Below are 15961 nucleotides of genomic sequence, written 5' to 3' on the forward strand. Positions count from 1 at the left end.
CTACGGTGCCAGGCCACTACGATATAAGGTCCAGACATTCTTTTAGCATCCTCTTCCCAAACACCATTAATCTGTGTTCGTCCTTCCAGATGCAAGATCGGATTTCACGACCTAATTAAACATCAGGTAAAATTATAGTTACGTTTTGCGTACTGCATTTCATTTGTTTTTGTCTTCAGCTCAGAGGAAGAGAGCCTGAAGGGAACACGTGTTGACAGAACCCAAGAACTCTTTTAAGGTGCACAATTCGTAAGACAAAATTGATTTTAATTGTCTTTGGTCGTCATTTGTAGTTAATATAGATATTTCTGAGAGTACCTATTCAGGAAAAAGATTTAATATTCGTGTAGGCACAACGGAGTCCTTGTTTTGGTATCATTCTTTCAATTACCGCACCATACAAACCTCACGTGCTGATGAAATAGAATTCTCCATGACCTAACCTTGCAATATAATGAGTTCTCACTCTCTGCGCACAGAATTCTACGTTTTAATAACCAGCAAAAGAGAACATTCCTTCAGGAATTGTAAGTTAACTCCGACTTTGCGCGTAGGTTTTGGCCTTGTGACTTAAAAAAGATTGTGACTGCTTGCTTTAACACACATGACACTCCATAATTCAAAAGTGCCCTATCACTTCACGATAGATAACTTGTATATTTTGAAGGGCATTTAAACAACTATCTCTCATGCGTAGAAACTTATACATGACACATATATACGTCCATACAACACACATCACGCTCTTAGACTGTCAAAATACAGAAAATTATTATCAACGTCCTAAATGCACTCAGAAACGTCTCTTGCAACCAGAATTCTGCAGTTACTGTTAGCTCCACAAATTTCTGTTGAAAATGTTTTAACTATCGGAATGACGATGTAAGTCTCACTTGAACCCACAATTTTCTGCTTATAACAAGGAACTGCGCGCACTCTCTCTGTGAAGTGCTTGCAACCACAAGCTGCAATATTGAGAGGTTGAGAGAATCTTTGATTAAGAATTGAGATCTGTACATAAGTGGTCATACTGCCCATTAGTACGTGCTTCCGAAAAAGTTAAAGACGACGAATATAACCTCAACATTTAGAGTTTTGTAAGTTTTGCCATAAGAAATACCATTAAAATGCTTCAAATCGTGTAATTTTCTCCGCGAAACTCCATAACATTCTTATGCCATTTCCTTAAAAATGACTAGTCATTAAAATAATTGACACGTAACATAAAAATTATAGGTTATTAACGCTTAAGCCTAAATTTTAAATATATTACAGTGTAATTCTTAAGGGAAAATCCATTGCTCGTTTCTCTAAACGTATCCGATGGCGATATTGTTCTGGGTTTTGGCGCCATGTAGACTTGTTGGTGGATGCCAGGGATTCGGAGAATCTTACTGTCTTCATACTCAGGGTTGTCCGAAACGCTGGCTACTACCACCAACAAGTCTATACGGCGCAAAAATCCAAATCATCATCATCATCAGAGCAGTTTAAACAAAAATCCCCTCACCTATCCTATCCTGTTTGTTTGCTATCTAAAGAAAGTTGTACAGTTTCCAAGCTGTTGCTTGTCTCCATGGTAACTGCAGGTATACGTGGAATAAGTCTGGACGCAGACGAGTTCCTTCGACGAATGGGAATTCCAAACGAACGGATTTTGGAAACGCGTAATCTCCATTGACTTTAGACCTACAATACACTTTTGTCTTACGAAGTAGGCTATCTAATTCTGTCTCTGTCCCGGATAAAAACACGTAAGGTGAATGAAAGCGAAGTTCGGGGCCTGCCAGTCAGGAGACCAGTGAAGGTGAGCGGTTAGCTTAAAGCCCCGGCCGCTTTGCCCCATTTGATTCCAGGATGAGTGAGCCCGAGAAGCGGTCTGCACTAGGTTTTTTTTTTAAAAAAACGCTTCCCCTGTAGATAACCGATCCCCTTACTAAGCAGAAGACTTGATTATGTTATATCTCTTCAATTAAAAACTTTAAACTTCTATCCAGAAAAGTAATGAAAGCGTCCTTTCTAGATTTTACGTAATGAGAATAAAGCACTTTATACACAATGCAGACTAATAAAAATCTGAAAAGCCTTCTCTCGACGAGTAAAGTTTAGAAAAAAAGAAAACTTCTCTAATGCAGTTAATTTCTGTAGTCCATGATAATAGAAGATAATTAAATACAGAAGTTATAGCAATTGGGGGGGGGGGGGACGGAGGGAGAACAGCCACGTTGTCGTGCTTTTGGCCGCAGTATCAGGGTTACGCTTTCTCTCGACAGCAGTGCCTTTCCTCCGGTACAGCGCAAAACCACACAACTGACTTATCTGATGCTCCTACCAGAGCACTAAATGTCCCATTAAACAATTAGCCTGGTTTAATTTGTCTCCCTCCTGTCACGTATCTCTGTTTTATGCAAATGTTACGTACCCAAATCACGTTTTCATAGGAAATCATAAAGAAAGCACAATCTTCGCGTTTCTTCTTATTCTTATTCCTCTTACTCAGAGTTAATCTGGGGGGGGGGGGGAGGTGCCGGTCCGCGTGCCTGCGTCTTTCATGTGCTGTGTCTGAACACACGAATTGTCGAAACACGTAGCGCAAAACATCTAATTTCGAAAATTGAAATAATCACATAGGTGAGATGTCGGTATTTATGAAAAAATATTATTTTGTTGCACAACAGGATACCTTTTTTTAATTACCGGTAGTATACCCAATCGTGATAGTTCTGGATTTCTTAAAAGCGTATTGTTAATAATTCTACATAATAAATAAATTACTCGACTTTTGTTTAAAATGCTGTTAATATCTGAAATATAGAACAATTAATCCGCGTGTTATCCATTCATTTGCAATTGAGAGTATGAACCATATTTTCTACAATAAAATACCAATTTCACACTAAGCGCGTATATAGTAACAGAAACTTACGATAACTTCAAATTATTCAATTCTGGCAGTAATGATTCAATACTTTGCCATCGATTCAAAAAAAAAAAATCGCAGTCGGTGGGACTCGAACCTATGCTCCCAGAGAGAATCTGATTTCAAAACAGACGCCTGAACCACTCGGCCACGACTGCTCGTACCGACCCTCTCAATATTTATATAAAAAATATTACTTTTGTGCACAACAGGATACCGTTTTTTAATTACCGGTAGTATACCCATGGATAGAACGTCAGCCAGACTTAAGAACCTGTATTGATTTGCTGATTACCCTCCAACAGCCTGTAGTTTCTTAATTACTAATAAATTAATCTTGGCCGCCTTCATAGCATTGTTAGTTGATGGGGTAAGCTGTTTGCATTAAGGACGATCTGCTGTTAGTGATTTCACATTTATCCTTGTACGTGCGTAGGACACAGCTACGATGAAAAGGAGGTTGAAGGGTCTTTCTTCACAGCAAAGTATGGATAATATTATGGAAAATGCAAGGGTCAGTTTACTAGGCGAACTAAAACATAGATTAAAGCTGAATTTACAACTAATTTATTACTATAAATTAAAAGGAATAAGAAAATCAGTCCTTTTATAAATATAAGGAGCGTTTTAAACAATTCAGGCTCAGTGTTTCCAGGGAAGACACATTAACCATAATAGCATTTTAAATGTCACAAATGTAATATTTTGTATTTTCCGATATTACGTAATCGTAAGGCGAAGTAGGCAGTACGCATGCAAATCGAAAGATAACTCGAAGCGTTGAAGGAAACACAAAATGTAGTCGATAAACATTCTAAGCGAAAAGGAACTTTTTGGTCCCGTCTCTGCCTCAGTGTCGAAAAGAGTTGGGGAAAAACGTCAGATGCAAGGCGATCTGAAACTACGTTACCAAAACAATAAAATTCTACAAATCCTATCTACCAACAGAGGAACAGTGTTTGGTAGTACTTGCAACCCTTCTCAAAATTCACTGCAGAAAACAAGTTCTGGTACAGTCTGAGCGCCATTCGTCATGTAACAGAATAATTTATGCAAACACGCGCTGACACTATCTCGGCCCGGAGATCGGTTGTACTGACTGGGGCTAACTGTGATTTTCCTCAGTCCCACTGAGCAGATGCCATGACTACCTTAAATTAGGCCACGACCGCTTCTTTACAAATTTCATCCGACGCTATAATTGGTCTGACCAACTGAAAGAACGTCGTTTAAATAAATGAATACTGCTACAAGCAAAAGGAAGCCATGCTTTCCTACATTGATCATTATAAATGCTTGGAGAATTTCGAACACTGTCTAAATTGCAGTCGGTTTAATTCGAGTCCAAAAATCGTGATAGTTCTGGATTTCTTAAAAGCGTAATGTGAATAATTCTACATAATAAATAAATTACTCGACTCTTGTTTAAAATTCTGTTAATATCTAAAATATAGAACAATTAATCAGCGTGTTATCCGTTCATTTGCAATTGAGAGTATGAACCATATTTTCTACAATAAAAATATCAATTTCACACTAAGCGCGTATATAGTAACAGAAACTTACGATAACTTCAAATTATTCAATTGTGGCAGTAATGATTCAATACTTTGCCATCGATTCAAAAAAAAAAAATATTATTCGCAGTCGGTAGGACTCGAACCTACGCTCCCAGAGGGAATCTGATTTCTAGTCAGACGCCTTAACCACTCGGCCACGACTGCTCGTATCTAGACACTCAGCTGCAGAACTTAAGATCAGAAGAAAGCATGTCGGTCTACTTCTTCGCAGATTTGTGAGCCTCAGAACATTTCTGTTGTACCGTTTTCAAAACAAATATGTTTGCTCTTGCGTACATAACGCATGCTATCATCTTTATCTTCCGGACAAATGGATATTTATTAACATTCCAGTGTGCTTTAATGCACAACTTCTTACTTTCAGAAGATGAAACACAGTTTTATAATAAATACAATTGTGAAGAGATGGGTTATGTTAACATTTTTGCTCCTGAAACACGTTCCGTTAAACACTAAGCTGGAGGAGTCTGAGCTAGCTTTCAGTGGCGTAATATTCACACGAAATTTTACGAAAATCCAAAATATATTTCGTACTATTAAGTGCCACTTATTTGCAATTCTGCTTTCAGTATTACGTAAAATATTTAACGTTCAACGAGATATCATCCCGTATTATACCGGAAAGTGATTTAGGCGATAAGTACACCCGGACTCTAAAATGCACGTGTTCCGTCGTACATTCTATTATGCAGAGTGCTGAAGGCATTGACAGGTGAAAGAGAGATGTGTTTCTTGTGACGTGGACTTGGGGACGCATAAACTGAACGCACAGTTACGTCACGATATCAAAACCGGAAGAACAGAATCTTCGAAATTAAATGGGGGTGGGACCAAATCACGTGATCGTTCTTACAGAAGTATGAAATAATATGGGTATTAATTAAGTCACAGAAAGGAAGGAGGTTAATGAACCTAATCACGCGGGCTAATGGCGATATATACATGTATACGGATGGATCCGCTGGAAAATGTGTTGTGCAAAATCAAACGTCGAGGAAGCATTTTATTCTTGGAGTCGAAACACAAGCGGAAACAAATTGGCAGATACAATACTCCAGTAATGAAGGGCGTATTCCGATATACAAGCCGTGTGTAAATATTGGCACGCAGTTCGTAATTAGGTTTTGATATTTTTATGTGACCTACGTATAATGCGGAAGGAAAATGTGTCCTTCTTTTGCCAACTTCCTTCTGATATACATTCAGTTAGGTTGATTTTTAATGATTGTATCTGCAAGTGTTTTGTGCATGGTCATTTCATTTGTACGAGTCCTCATGCTAAAAGGTCATTATTATTATCCAGTATTAAGTGGGATAATAACTGGAATTCACTGCCGTACATGTGATTATGTTTTGCCGATATAATGCACAGGATACCAAGACGCTAGGATAGAATCGAACAAACCCTTAGCATTACTGTAAAGTTTAATTTTTCGAACGCCAGAAGGAAATTAAAGTTTCATTAATTAAATTCGGAATAAAAGAGAATTTAGATAATTACGTAATGAGGTGATTCATGATGAGAACAAGGAGGATTTCATGGGCGGAGCATCTATCTCATCCTGACTCTGACAAATGCCTACTGTCTTGACCACAAAACTGAAGGGACGAGTGGAAATACCGAAATTTTTATTGAGCAGAAAATTAGGATATTCAAATTACTCGTGCATTAAGGTTTGAGATGCGGAGTTGCCTCTTATTTGCCTGTATTTACCACCCGGAGCAATCAGATTAACTTCTTCAAACGCTCATTTCCATTTATGTTGGCATTTTCAGGTCAAGCCAGTTCTCAAGCAGAGAGAGGGCATCTTAATTCACTTCTCGGTCAGCCTCTGTTTGCTGATCGATACAGCGGAAGCAGGACGGACTCAGCAGCTGACCACAGGACTGGAATCTGCCGACGTCAACACGAAACTTCGTCTCGTTAGGACGAGAAACTTGGTGCCAACGAGATATCGATTTTCAGAGTTACACGTCAGACGTTTTAAAGTCCACGGATAGAAAGGCTTATTCCGTAACGAAATTCACTTTCAATCAGAGCACGTGTCAGCTTGGTTTATCTCCACATATTGATTCAGATTAGAAAAAAATTGTCATAATTTGTTCACTCTTTAAGAGACTGATTTCTTCTGTTTTATAAAATGGTACAGTTTTGCCCATTTTAAAATACTGCACAGAAAGTAGTTTCATTTTCCTTCTTTTGAAAGAAATACGTAAACTGGACTGATAGGCCTTGACGCGGGGGGCCTGTGGCGAAATCACGTGACCACGTCACTAGAACTTCGAGTTCCATAACAAGTTGTGGATATGTCGAATACTTAAGCGGCGATTAGCTTCTTAGTAAAGACTTTGTTTCATTAAGTTTCGTGATTAGCTAGTTTACCGTATTATCACTAATTACTCATCCATTTGTAATCTACCAAAAATATGCTAATTTTATCAGTGCTAGAATATTGCCCGTTGAAATTACGCAGGAAATTAGAGACACTGTTAAATAGAACTTTTGTAATTGTTTTCATCGTAAACACCAGAAAAGAATGCCTCTTGTTCACATTTGAATTAAATTTCGTGGCTGATAATAAAAATCTAAAATTTCTCTTACCTTTAAAAAAAGTCTGATAAATAATTCAACTCAAAATCCCGTCCCCGACGTGTTGTGGATATATTTTTGTTGAAGGCAACTCACTTCGCACAGAATTCAAGTACAATGTTACTGGACAGGAAAAAGTGTCCGATACACTTCGGAGACACACTTCTGAAACGTCATGGGGATCCCAGCGGTCTCAGTTAACGCATCTCAGACTCGTAAATTTGCAGATCTGACTTTCGAAACGGATTAACACTGCTCTATCTTTCCAGAAGGTATTCTATATGGTATTTGTTTTGAAAGAAAACAGTGCAAAGTATAAAATGCGTGTAGCGATCATTTAAGGAATCTTCTCAACTTTTTAAATTACAGTACTGACAAGAAACAGCGTTATAATAAATGAGACTCATTGATAATTTTTTATCTTCTACTTATAACCCGATTTCAAATAAAGTTGAGTTTCACAGACTATGATAGGTTAAAAACACTTATTGTTTTGTACAGAAATAAATTCAGAGAAAGAACGAAAGGCATGAGCGAAGTTAGAACGAAAGACTGTAGCAAAAGGAATTAACGATACATGAAATTAAGCTCGAAATATATATTGACCATTAAGAATCCAGCGCTGATGTTCAGGAACAATTTATTGGATCGTAATTAAGTACGCAGATGGTTACGTACTGAGGAACACGAAGTAGACGTGTCGCTATTTCTTATCTAAACATGTCACAAGATTTTACTGTTAACGATTCGAGCAATCTGGTTGCACAGTTTGTACCCTGAAACGTCCTGCTGTACCAACAGCACGCAGTTGCTGCTGAGGTTACAAACTTGGTCCGAAGCAGACGAGTTCCTGAGCGTTCCATCACTGCAAACAGCTTCCATTAGCAGTTACATCCTGCGAGAAGGCAACCTGATACGCATCTCGCTTGTTTTCCTCTCTCTCTCTCTCTCTCTCGCTCGCTCTCTCCTCGTCTTCCGCTATTGTTCAACTGTTGAACTTCCGAAAGCTTCAAGAAATACACACCCAGACTTCAGACGTCTTGAAGAAAGAGCACATTCTGCTAAGTACAATACTCGACAAGCCCTTTGTAGCAGATACAGTGCACGGGGGTGAGACCCCTCTTAAGCTTTGTTCTGTACGCACACAAATTTATGGTCCAGGAAACGGTGATAAAAGTTTCTGAACAGGAAAGTACGTTCGACAATCTCTGTACTGATCGACATAATTATATCATTCTGATGATAGTTATGGGAATGACACAGATTAGTTAAACAGGATTATATTAAGTGACAGAGATGAAGTCGAGATTCAGAGAGAAGATAATGAAATAAGTAAACAAGGAAAATCTAAAATCAGAATAAAAGAATGTAAATGCGAAATATATCGTGAAAGGAGGAAACAAACTTGGAGGCGAAGAATGTTAAAACGCGTATCATGTCTGGTGCTGCCCATCAGCTGTGCGGTGTGTCTTTAATGAACGAAAACCATCTTTACAGAAAGTTCAATAATTTTCAAATATTTTCCACCACAAAAACGACCAATATCTACACAAGATGAAACTAATTTTACTCCGGTTTCACATATAAAAGATTATTATTAATAAATATAATAATAATTATTTGTGTATTTCTATACAAATTAAAAAAAAATACCTCTGGGTCTGTCTCATGAACGGCTACAAAGTTTGTAACCATCAGCTGGTGTTATTAGGATGGTCAAATCAAATATTATGGACGGAGCATGTAGCACGGATGGTTCAAAGCGTTATACACGCCTGAAGGAAAGTGACTACAGAGAAGACATTGGCATTGACGGGAGAATAATATTAAAATGGATCTCAGGGGAGTGCGTTCGGAGAGTCTGGTTCGCATTCGTCTGGCTGAGGGTGGGGACTTCTGGCTGGCTCTTGTGGAAAAGGCAATGGACCTTCTGGATCCATGAAAGCGGGAAAATTCTAGGTAAACGGAGCGTACTAATAGCGTCTCAAGGACTCTGCTCCATGGCGTTAGCTAGATATACGTACTTATCCCCTTCGAAGGCAGCCAATGGAGTGATGGAGTTGCGAACAGCATCTCCGCAGACTTGGAGGCAAGAATCAGGAAGAACTCCTAACAGTTCTGTAGTATGATGCTGTCTTTTTGTCTATCAAAGAATTTTCGACAGCCGTCTGCACATCAATTTGGAAAAACGAAAACTTCGTCTTCGTTAAATATTTCATAATCCAAATCAGCATAATTAATCACAGCCGTAATTAGGTTAGGTTATAATCGTCCAAAACTGTTCATCCTATTCGCTCATGTGGAAGGTATTTGCCGTTCACCAGTTGGCTACATGTAATGGCGAAACATGACGGGAATCTGTCAAATGGTAGGGCAGGAGAGACCTTTAGAATTGGAAAGTAAAATTACTTAAACACATTATAAAGTGTAACTTTCACTCAAAACATTCCACATTTCTTGCAGCATGCTTAACGTACAGCTGTTTAGCGTCTTTAATTTTAAACTACGTTAAGTCATTCATCGATAAGGCCTCAACTTTAACTAAAACCCTTTGTTCTACAATCACTGTGAAGTATTTCCTTCTTGACTGCCCTAGATTTCCCAGCACAAGGCAATTTCTAAACTGATCTAACTTAGCTGACCCGACTGATCCACTGTTACCTGGGTGTTAACTATATTCATGTTATTCAATAGGGAACTGTCAAGGAGTTGCAGAGAAATATCCGACTGTAAGTAAGATTAGGAAGGTGTCGGTGCGCTGTACGAACTTTAAAATGTGGTTCGACTATTCTTAAACTAAAGTCGAAGTAAGCTTAACTCGTTTTCAGCGAGTGCATCAAAACGCAATGTAGGAACTGAGTCTTTATTACTGAAAGGTTGCGGGTTCGCTAAGACTACATAAACCCGCCTCGTCCTATAAAACATGTTTCAATGCCAGTAGAGCTAATATATCACTTTTATTACCTCGCTGTAGTTATAAAGTGAAATTGTGGAGGGAAAATAAGAAAAAATTCAGCAACGTCCCTGAAGTCTGTGCTTTAAATAAAATATTCGGTAATAAAAGGGATTTATATTATAAGGCAATCATGAAATATTGCAAACATATCACCAGAATCGTGAGTGCATTCATTTAACGCGGGGTAGAAGGTGCAGGTCTGTTTATACAGGACTCTTTAACGGCGTCTCAGTACACATCCTGCGTACAGCGATAAGACCGACGTATCGGACTTACTGATTATGCTAATTAATAATCTTCTAACTCGGAACACTTTTTTGAGATGAGACCCGGAATCTTCCTTCGAAATACCACAAACCGACTGTTTTTTGTAACCAAAAGAACCCCATTTTGCCCCATCTATCACTGCCGTCTTGACTCTCGTATGCGAAAAGAAACTTCTTTCAGATTTCCATTCTTCAGGGTAACTTTTTCGTCCTTATTCATTTCAAGATGTCACTGGATGCTTTAATAGTCAAGGTCACAAAATATATTTTGAATATTCCATTTTATTTAGTTCCTCCTATCGTCAATTAAACGTTAGTTAATGTTTCATGACCTTTCTTAATGAATTAACTAGTCATTGCAAATAGTGCATATGAAATGGAATTAAAAAAGCAGCTTCAAGACTTGAGTTAATTATTTTGATACGAAGGTAAATGGTGGAAGAACTTCCCTATAGAAACAAACGTCAATACATAAGCACTCAGAATGCCCGCCTCTCCCAAAATCCACTATTATAACATGGACGCGTCACACACTACCATAAGTCAAGGAAATGATGACTTGTCCATTAAAATCGTTGGTAACAGTAAACGTGTAACAGAGGATACTCAGCGGTGGCAAAGGGACAGAAATTTATAGACAGAGTTGGCAACTGGTGGCATTTAGCAACGTTACTTAGAAAAAGCAAAATGACAATTTAAAAAATAACATGGTCGTTTGAATTGTATGTTGGCAGAAATTTGATGTTTGTTATACGTCATAATAACTGTTGCAAATTAAAATAGATTTATATCAAGCTGAAACGGAAAATTTAAATTTCAAAGCTTGAAATGAGAATGGTAAAGAGAAATTACTCTCGCTTTAACGGAGGTGTCAATGGACTAATTTTCCAGCCGGCATGGTTTTGTCTTCACACTTTTTAAAATAGACGCAGCTTAGAAGGCCTTGATGTCAGAAATCTGCTTTAGTGAGTGGAGACACCGCTCAGGTTAAAAGTCATCCGGTATTAATAAAGTACCACGCGTTACCTATTAACAATACGAATAATTAATAATTAAATGCAGCTTAACGCAAATTTTAGTGACAGAAGGCGCAGTGGTATATGAGCGATTGTTTGAGACTCGGCTTTGTCACAATTTAATTTGAATGAATCGTATCTTTTGCACTTTATAAATCATGCTCGATACTTCACACACGTGCGGCGGAAAACAAGAGACGCTGTTAAAATTACCACGTCCATAATTTAAAACTTTAAATATGTTGATACAGTTTACGCCGAGGGAGAATTGAAGGAGTTCAAATCGTCATTTATATAAAATCTCCTCCACGGCTTTGGTCCTAAGCTCGTCCATTTTTACGGACGATGAAGACAGGGCAGAAACTGAGATGCAGGAACATTTTAGTGCACTTGTTTTGAAAGGCACAGCGCTTTACGTCAGGTACCTAGGAATAAAAGTAGTCTAAAGTCACATTCTGCATTTTGTTTTCCGAATAGTGTAGGAGGAAAATGTTTTCTCCCACAGACACGTAGTTTGAAACGACGAAAGCTTTATGGATGTGGCCAGTAATGGAGGAAGACTCAAGACGTTCGAAACTGTTTCTGAAACCGAATTCGGTGGAGATTTCTATTAATTCCTTTTTCAGTGCGTTTGATGCACAAATGACAGTGTTACCGGAACGTTCAAGTACCCAGTTTATTTCGCTTAGCTCAGGTGGAGACTGTTCAGTGCGCGTTGTGCCAAGCGGTCTGAAGTCTTCATTTGTTTCAGTTTCAACGCTGTCATCCACTGGAATTTAATTTCAGACCAGGAAATATAGTGGAATGTGTCGAAACATTCAGTTTGATTATTCTCCAGACACTTCCCCCCCCCCTCCCCCCCCAGAACCTCAGCTTCACTGTGAATGATTCTGCTCAGGTCGTGCAATAACAAGTTTTAATAATATATTCCTGAAAATATCTGGAAAATAAGCGAAAACCTGAAACCAGACAGAATCCAATGTCAATTTATCCTGCCCTCTTTACAACTCTGCAAATTTCCTCTTCAGTTTTGTTTATTTCTTACGTTTCTTTCAAGACGTATTCTCCGTAGGGTCGTGGATAGCAAAGGAAGGTTTTGAGAGAGTCGTCATTATAAAAAGTTAACAGACAGTCTCGGATATTGAAACTGACCAAGTAAAATTTGTACAGTTGATCATACATTATCGGCTACCTGGAGATAAAACCGACTTTATGGCTGGACAAATAACTTATATTTATGAAAATACGCACGTGTCTAGTCTCATACGATACGATAATATTCGCGTTTGGGGTATATTAAATACATTTTTGTGTTGGGTGGTCAGATTTAACAACGTTTATCCTACACGAAAACATTTTTTGCTGTGTTACTTTTGGGGACATTCAGAAATTCCACAGGCAGTTTGTTCTATCTTAGCCGGATTTCGGTAAATGGTAGTGAAGCATGTGCCTTCTTAGCGTATCCTCCGATGTCTGAATAACAAAGTGATGTCTCTACTTTTTACATTATTTGGCATCTTTTCCCACTTTACTGAGTTCAAAACTTCCCCCGTCCCTCCAAGCTGCTTCTCCGGCATACGCAATGCCCTCATTCGAGGATTTCTAGTTCTGTTCGTGTCCAGAACTTGTCTCGCTGTGTATGTATAACCTTACGAAGCTGTAATAGGACCGGCTCCCTTAATTTGTAGCTGAAATACTACCTCAGCTTTTCACTCTCCTTATTACACTGCACCATCCAAATCCTTTGTCACAATATAATTCCAGTTACAAAGTTTTATCGTTGGATGTCGCACACCAAAATTACAGATCCCCGAACAGACTCGCAGTAAGCCAAGTGGGTTCATGGCCTTAACACCTCTTCCGGCTGATTTAGAAGACCACAGAAAAATCGCAGTGTACGCGCGTTCTACGACGCTTTCGAAAGCGGATCGCAGGTTTGAGCCCAACTCGAGACGAAGATGTGTCCTCGCCTTTCTGTCTAGCGCCGTCTTGTACAGGTAGAGGCATTACGACAGAGAGGCCCTCACACTGTCCGTACCGTGGTAAAACTACTGTTCGAGACTGTAATCTTGAGACTTGCAAGACTGCAGGAGGACCGAAGTGTTAAAGGCAGACGCCATCTTTCCTCCTTCACCCCGCAAGTCTCAAGATTGGAATTATTACTGGTAGTAGAATTCAAATCATAAAAGTTTAAAGTTTGAATAACGAGTACGTATAAAGCTAACAGTCGCTCAGATAGTAAAAATCCCCCTCCCCCAACAATTTTATGCAACCCAGACATTCATTACTCATTCCTGTCGTTAACGAACTGAATCCAGTTAACATTTTTGCAACCTGTTTAATTAATGATCATTTTAATAATATATTCCCATCCATGTCCAATCTCTCAAGTTGTCTCATCCATTTCGGTTTCCTGGCTAACATTCTGCGTGCATTTCATCTTTCTAAGTGACGTGCCGGCCGGAAATTTCGGGAAAGGACAAATGCCGACGCGTCATCTCTTCAGCCGTTACGCGCCTTCCGCCTGTATTCAGACGCCAGCGCATTCAGGTGTTTGCTGCGTCAAGAGTGCACCAGAAATACGTACAACCCTACAGGTGTCACGGGCGACTTTCTTGTTGTGGAACCGCCTGTAGGAAGTGCTGAGAGAGAGAGAGAGAGAGAGAGAGGGGGGGGAGACCTTCTTCTTCCGAGTGATCTCCGTCTCCTTGTAGCACTTTACTTTGGGTAAAATTTACGATAAATACTGCAATAGTTCCTTTAGTCCTCGCCTTTTAAGTGACGATCGTCTGGTTCGAGCAGAGCATGAGGAAACGACCACACAGTGCACAAACCGAATCAAAAGCACGCGAACAGCAACATCTCGTAGAAACGAGTGCGGTGCCAACATTACATCATTTTTTCAGCTAAACTCATTTAATTCTGCGCGGCGGTCAAACCTAAATTACAGAGTCTGAAATCGAACTGTGGCTCTCTGGCTGCACTCTCGATAATATCGCTCCTAGATTAGCTACATTTTTTCAAGATTCCTGTAGTTGAATTAATCGGGTAACGTCGACCATTTTCTTTCTGAGAATTCTGGCGCAAGCAGATGGACCCAACTGCATTCAGCGGACGGGGGCGTCCGGACATTAAAACTTCTATGTAACCATCGGCGTTACACATCCAAAGTTAATCGGACAGTAAAGCTGTGAAGTGCGCATGACTAACCACACGTAATTATTAATTGATAAATATTAACAAGATGAGAGACCTCACAGCGCACACGTCCGAAATGTTATTAAAGCCATGAGATTTATGAATCGGAGTTTCGACAATCCTGATTTTGTTTCTGTGTCCTAGCAACAGAAGTGGAGGGATTAGTCGATAAACAGAGTAACAGATGACTGAAGTGAAGATGAAGTTGCGTCTGTGTGCAATTACTTCACCACGAAGCCTTCCTGCGGCGTCCAGGCAAAGCCTCTGGTCTCGGAGGACGTAGAGGTGCCTCTGGCTTCCAGACTCATTGCACTAGGCCGAAGTAGGAGGTCGACACCAAGCCCATAGTAAAAATAACTGATCGCGCTTTCACTTTTAACTTATTATGAGAAAGAGCTGGTCATTCCGTGAAGTTACTGCCTACAGAGTAGCAGACCGGAGTTTGATTCTTGTCAGAGGCAGAAGTGCTTTCCTTGCTACAACGTACGCGTCGTCTCTTGGGTCAATACAAGGCGCACCGCCCGGAAGGTAAACTGTAACTTCTGTTTGTTGGCGAGGTTAATAACAAGCACGGATTTACCTTCGCCCCTCCCCCTGTTCGACAACATAACGCGCAGAGTCAAAATTCTGGGAATTCTGGGTCCAACTTCAAGTTGGAATAACATCTACTTGTCGCTTAAAACATTGTACAGGTTACAAAATATTAGCGTGGTAATAACGGATGGTTTATTCCTGAACTTCAGATGAAAATTGTGGACATTTCTCAGAGTATACGAACCACCGATAATGCTTCTATATTAATTAATTTTGAATACAAGGATTAATGTGGCAAGAGAGTACAGCTTCTATGGGGAACTAGTGCGCGTATTTTATCAGTATTTTACGTACCACGTAAACTTTTGTTAGGAGATTTTATTGCAAATGTGGGGAGGCAGGGAGGTTGATTTGAATGAGATTTAACACGAAACCCGTAATTACAGTGGGCGAGAGCAGCAAATTTCGCTACGTCGATATTTGTATGTCTTCTCGCGTTGCAACATCTGCGAAGAAGACGCAGATAAATACCAGACGAACATTTCGTGGTTGCTAAAATTGTTGGCGGGGTCCCGGCCAGTGGACGTTGCGGTGTGTCTCTTCTTTGGCGTCTACGTAACTGACGTTTCGCACTTGCCACTGAATCTGGATTCGGAAACTGAATCAAACGTACCAAAGTAGTGAGGTTTCTGATGTTCTTTCAAAAATTTCACTAGTCGATCTGATATTTTCTACGGTACTGGAATGTGATTTTGAGGACAGGCAAACATCCCTATTATATTCTGCAAAACTTCTGCACGAGAGAAGCTGGCATTTATGAAGGCGGGTGTGCTTATTTTACTTAAAATTAAACATTAATTGCATATATAAATAAGATACAACTTACGCCTTAATAAAAGTC

The 15961-nt window shown here is 39.5% G+C and overlaps 2 non-coding genes across 2 annotated transcripts; both read right to left on the reverse strand.

Annotated features, from left to right (window-relative positions):
* Positions 1-2996: 2996 nt before the first annotated feature.
* Positions 2997-3078, reverse strand: TRNAS-UGA (transfer RNA serine (anticodon UGA)). The gene has a single exon. It is a non-coding gene; the product is annotated as a tRNA-Ser (tRNA).
* Positions 3079-4562: 1484 nt separating this feature from the next.
* TRNAS-AGA (transfer RNA serine (anticodon AGA)) lies at positions 4563-4644 on the reverse strand. Its single transcript has one exon. It is a non-coding gene; the product is annotated as a tRNA-Ser (tRNA).
* Between the last annotated feature and the right edge of the window lie 11317 nt (positions 4645-15961).

Source organism: Zootermopsis nevadensis, unplaced genomic scaffold, assembly GCF_977971745.1.
Source record: "Zootermopsis nevadensis isolate Lab colony 2312 unplaced genomic scaffold, Znev_1.0 Znev_ptg000022l, whole genome shotgun sequence".
NCBI lineage: Eukaryota > Metazoa > Arthropoda > Insecta > Blattodea > Termopsidae > Zootermopsis > Zootermopsis nevadensis.